Here is a 6000-nt window from a genome sequence, read left to right as displayed (position 1 = left end):
CCAGTTTTTCACTTTTTTTTCAGATTTTACTCTCTCTCTCTCTCTCTCTCATTCTGTCCATTCTTCTCCATGGCATACTGGTACCTCTCCCCCTGTCTTCTCTTTTCCTCTCTCTCTTTACCAACAACCTTCCTTCTTTTGACTTCCCACATTTTCTCCATCCTCCTTTCTCTATCCCGCAACTCCTCCTCATCCCTTCTTTAACCTCCTTCTCTCCTCATTTTTTCTCTCGTTCACTTTCCTTTTCTCCATCTATTCTTTTTCTTCTTCCTGCATCACTTCCTCTTCTTCTTTTTTTTGCTCTCTCTTTCCCTCCTTCCTTACTCCTTACCTTCTTCATCTCTTTCTGCTCCCCCTTCTCTTCTCTCCTTCTTTCCCTTTCTCTTAATCCTTCCTTTCCTCTTCCTCATTCCTTCCTCCCAATCTCCTCTTCCTCCCTTCTCCCTCCCTCCTTCTCTATCCTGTTCCTCTCTCCCTTTCCTTCCCTCCTCCCCAATTCACTCTCTTCTTTCTCCAACATATTCTCCCTCCTTCCTTCCCCTATACCCCCTTCCCCCTCTTCCCCACATCCATCCCTCATCTCCCATATACATCTGGCTCTCAATTTTCTTCACTATCTGCCTGACCCCTCCCCTTTCGCCCTACCCCCCTCTCCGCTCCCCCTACCCCCTTCTTTCTCTTCCCCCTCTCTAGACCTTTCCCCTCCCACCTGACAGCTCACCACCCCTTCCCCCATCCGTCGACTCCTCCCTTTCCCTTAACTCCTACTCCCCCGCGCACCTCCCCCTACCTTTCTTTTCCCTCTCTCCTCCCCCTGGCAGCTAAACTTCCCCTTCCCCCTTTTCCTTCCCCCTCCTCACCCCCGCCACCGATCTTCAACAATCAAGACCCCCTTACTTTATGTCCCTACCCCTCCCCTCCCCATCCCATTTACCCATTCCTCTACTCTTCTCGCCCTTCAGCTCCCCCACCACTATCCCCTTTCCCCCTCTCCCCTAAACTCTTCCCCTTCCTTCTCTCCTTTTACTCCCCCTCCGTCACACCCCACCTCCATATATGTTGTCTCTCCCCTCCCTTCACTCCCCTTCTCCCTCTCCCTCCCCCTCCCCTTCCCCCACTCCCCTATTCTCCATGCAAATTACAGAACGATAGGGCCAGTTTAGTACCTCAGAGAGAGAGAGAGAGAGAGAGAGAGAGAGAGAGAGAAGGGGGGGGGTCCTATATCAAACTTCAATAAGCTACAATAACAGTGCCAGAGTCGAGGAATTACATAACTTCTGCTACTGCTGCTTTCCATGCAAATTAGTCGATGATAAGCTTCTGTGTTCTTAGAGAGAGAGAGAGAGAGAGAGAGAGAGTGTGTGTGTGTGTGTGTGTGTGTGTGTGTGTGTGTGTGTGTGTGTGTGTGTGTGTGTGTGTGTGTGTGAAGGCAAAATCACACATCGGGGACAATATTATCTATTCTGTCATACAATTTTCCTCCCACCGGGAGTGTAGGAGACCAAGGTTAATCTACTCAGCCCCAACACTTCAGGCGTGTGTGACTAGTTGCTCTTCCCTGAGTAGCACTCTGTGAATAATAAACCCCAACTACTCCATCGATGTAAACCTATACAGGCCTCATCTGGATGGAACATCTTCACCCATCAGACCATTAGCTGTCAACTGGTTCTACGGTTACCACCCAACGTAGTAAATAGCTTCCTCGGTTGCAGGAAACCATTTGGGTTGTCACTCAGTGGAGTCACCTGACGGTAGTCCTACATCTAGTGAGTGGATGGTGGAGGCCCTCACCAACCAACTGTATAAACATCTCAGGTTACCAAAAATAATCATGTTTTTGATACTCGTACCTACGTCAATAGTTATATCTTACTCTGGTTATCACCAAACGATTTTACTCAGTCTGACAGTCCTCTCGAAATAAAAGGGTTAACGAGGACTACTTTTGCTTCTGTTCCAAAAAGTCTCACCTAAGCTTAATAAAATCATAAGGAGACAGCAAGAACAAAAAAGAAAAAAAAAAAGAAAAAAAAGGAACTCATCAGCCTGAAAAGTTTAAGTTCTTTGTATAATCCGAAACTTGAGAGAAATAAAGAACTTAACGTCTTAAGTTCCGTGAATTATTAGTTTAGTTTCTTACTGTTACCTCCAGACGATTTTATTCAGCTTAGGGTGGCTCTCTCGCGCAGGAGGTTATTTTTAAACCCTCCAGTCCGAAAACTCTACCCAACGCTGACAGAATATCGAAGGGAAATACCACGAATAAAGCAAATGACTTACTTTGGATGATGGGGTAAAGATCCACTAATAAAGTAAGATATAACCCAGACCAATTCAACTACCCCCTGCCCAACCATGCCTACCATACTACACGTAACACTACTTTGCCTACCTCACTCCTCTTCTACCTTACCATATATTTTCCAGGACAATTTATCTCAACTGTAACATGTCTAACTTATTTAATTAATAGTCAACATTACTCAACCATTAACTCTAAATAGTTCAACTTCATTGTACCCTACCATACTTATTTCAACTCAACCCATCCCAATTCAATAAAAGCCAGCTCATATCTAACTTACTAGATACCATACGCACAGTAACTTACGCCAATCCAACCCAACTCTACCCAAAACTATCTAGCCCACTCCAACCCAACCATTAACAACTTAACCAACTCTACTTTACCCAACCCTAGGCAAACCTTACCCATCATTACCCTACCTACCAACCCAAACCTCCCTTACACTATCTAACAGCAATTCCACTCAACTCTCCTTACCTTACGCAACCCTGACTTACCCTACCCTAACCTAAACCTACCAAACCTTACCCAGACTTACCTAACCCAGTTCACCCAACCCAAACCTACCCAATCCATCCAAGCCCAATCTTCCCACCCTTACTCAAACCTTCCCAACGTAACCCAAACCTATTCACACTTACCCAAACCTACCCAAACCTAGTTACACTTACCCAAACCTATTCACACTTACCTAAACTTACCCATACCTTAACCACCTCTACCATACCAAATCCAAACCAACCCCACCCAAACCTTTCCACTCTTACTCAAACCTACTCAAACCTACCCAACCTAACTTAAACCTATCCACACCTACCCTACCCAAACCTACCCTACCCAAAACGCCATTACCCAAGAAGGAGGGGGGGGTAGCTAACATCTTGGGGGAGGGGGGGGGGAGAGGTGGGGAGAGGGGAGGGGAGGATAGCAGTGACGTCGGGGTGATGAAACGATAGCCCCCTGTTTGATATTGGGCCCGGAGTGAGTTCCGAATAAAGAGGTAGGATCCAATACCGCTGCCTGTCCACCTTCTGATGCTTCTATATTGGCTTTGGTGCCTGGGATATTCCTCGCATAGCCCGGGTCTAGGCGGGGGGGCTATCCTTCCTTGAGTCGCCCCGCCGTAGAGCCCAAAGTCGCCTCGGAAGTGGGTGAGAGGCTTGCGTCCCTCTCGCCTCCAATATTAAACACCATCTTCAGCACTTAATCGCATTCCTGTTACGGTCGACTTTTAATATGATTCCAATAGCCTCGCGGGCCCAAGGAACCTAAAGACAACTAATATCAGAGGAATTTCCCCCCCTTGTGGAGTTTTTTCCCTCCCCCCTCCCCCTCCCCCCGGCGTGAGGAGATGGAAGCCTGCGCAATGGCCAGGCTATAAAATGCAAGGCTGGGGAGATGAAGAAAGAGGGAGAGAAAGTGGGAGAGAAAAAAAAAAAAGGAGGGAGGGAGAGAAGGGGGAGAGGGTGGGATGAAAAGGAGAGGGATGTAGGCTATAAAATGCAAGGCTGGGAGATGAAGAAAGAGGGGGAGAAAGTGGGAAGAAGAAATAAAAGAGGGAGGGAGAGCGGGGAGAAAAGGGGATGAGAGTGGGGTGGAGAGGAGGGGGATGTACGCTATAAAATGCAAGGCTGGGAAGAGAAAGAGGGAGGTAAGAAAAAGGGAGAGAAAGACGGGGGGAAGGAGAGAGAGTGGGGTGGAAAGAAGAGGGATGTAGGCTATAAAATGCAAGGCGATGGAGGTGAAAGAAGAGGGGGAAGGAAAAATGGGGGTGAAAGAGGGGGAAGAAAAAAGGGGGAGGAAGAGAGAAGAGGGAGACTGAAGCGGGGAGAAGATGAGAGTACAGACTAAGGAAGAGTTCGTTGGAAGAGGCGAAGAAAAGGGGAGAGAGAGAGGAAGAATCTGGGAGGACGAATAAGGAGGGGGAAAGAGGTTGGAAAATATAATGAAGCGGGAATGAATGAAGAGGAAACAATGGGGAAGAGGCTGGCATATGAATCTGAACGAAGAGGCGAAGAAAACAAAACAAAGAGGCATGGGAGTAGGGAGAAGGAAGAAGCAGGTGGAGGACAAGGAATGGGAGAGGGTAAGAATGAGGGAGGAAGGAGATGATAGGAAGATGATGATCGGAAGAAGATGAGATGAAAGAGAGGGAGTAGGAATGAAGGAGAATTATGGGGCAGGGGGGAGAGGGATGAAGGAAGGAAGAAAGAAGAAGTAAGAAGCAGGGAGGAAAGGAAAAGGGAATGGAGAAGGGAGAAGATGAGATGAAGGAGAGGGAGTAGGAATGGGAGAAGAAAGAAGGGGAGGAGGGAGGAGAGGGGCGGAAGAAGAAAGAAGAATCAAGAAGTGAAACGACGAAGAAGACGTAAGAAGAAGAGATGATGAGGAGAGGAACTGAAAGAAGAAGGAAGAAAAGGAAGGGGAGAGAGGAGAAGGGTCAAGAACGGGGAGAGGAAATAGGAGAAGGGGAGAGGTGAAGAGAAAAGAACTGGGAGAGGAGAAGGGAAAAGAAAGGGGGAGAGGAGAAAGGAAAAAAGGGGGAGGAGAGGAGAAAGGAAAAGAAGGAAGGGAGAGGAGAAGGGAAAAGAAGGGGGGAGAGAAGAAGGGAAAAGAATGGAGGAGAGGAGGGAAAAGAAGGGGGGAGAGAGGAAGGGAAAAGAAGGGGGGAGAGAGGAAGGGAAAAGAAGGGGAGAGAGGAGAGTATTGTTGAAGGTGGGATGAAAAGGAAACTAAACGGAGAAGAAAGAGGGTAACGAGGAAGATGGAGAGGAGGGAAGAAGACAGAGGAAAAGATGATGATGAGGATGAGAGGGAGGGGGGAGAATAAAGAAAGGAGGAAGCGGGAAGAATGGAGGGAGAATAAACAAAAAAAAGATAGATGATGCGATGAAAAGAAGAGGGAGAGAAATATGAAGGAAGGGTATGAATGAAATTGGGGGAGAAAAGGAGAAAGAAGATACAGGAAGAAGGATGGGGAGGAACGAAGGAGAGTGATGGAGGATGGAGGAGGAGGGAGAAAAGCGGTGAAAAAAGCCGAAGGATAGCGGATGGAGAAGGAAATAGGGAGAAGAAGAGTAGGTGAAGGAAAAATATAAGGTGGAGAAAAGGGGATGGAAGGAACGAAAGGTGAGGCAATGAAAGAAGATAGCAGGAGAAAGGCAGCCAAGGAGAACACGATGATGAGAGGGAGAGCTGAAGAGAAAGGAGAGGAGGGGAGGTGGTAAAGAGGATATGAAGAAAGATGAAAAGGTTGAAGGAAGGAAAATGGGTGAATGAAGAGGAAATAATGTTAAGGCGAAGAAGGTAAGAGGTGTAAAGATAGGAAAGAAAGTAAAGAAAGGAAAATGAAGAATGAATTAAAAATGACATAGGAAACACACACACACACACACACACACACACACACACATGAGAGAGAAAGAGAGAGAGAGAGAGAGAGAGAGAGAGAGAGAGAGAGAGAGAGAGAGAGAGAGAGAGAGAGAGAGAGAACGCAATAACGAAACGAGATGACAGATGGGGAGGAAGTGTACAAAAAGAGAAGGATGACAGGAGAAAAGAAGAAGAAAGAGAGGGAGAGGGAGAAAACATGAGAAAAGATGCAAGGAGATGAAGACGAAAAATAAGAGGAAGAAAAAGAAGAGGAGGAAAATGAAGAGGAGGAAAAAGACGAGGAAAAGAGAGAAGAG

At 47.0% G+C, this 6000-nt stretch overlaps 1 protein-coding gene across 1 annotated transcript in view; it reads right to left on the bottom strand.

The window, feature by feature from the left end:
- Positions 1-6000, bottom strand: part of LOC145415306 (LIM domain only protein 3-like) — a 416801-nt gene that overhangs the window by 246487 nt on the left and 164314 nt on the right. The window lies entirely within an intron of this gene.

The sequence above is a fragment of the Coenobita brevimanus genome, chromosome 102 (genome assembly GCF_032717465.1).
Source record: "Coenobita brevimanus isolate Jiangsu-jjx chromosome 102, ASM3271746v2, whole genome shotgun sequence".
Taxonomy (NCBI): Eukaryota; Metazoa; Arthropoda; class Malacostraca; order Decapoda; family Coenobitidae; genus Coenobita; species Coenobita brevimanus.
This window is presented reverse-complemented; position numbering and strand designations above follow the sequence as displayed.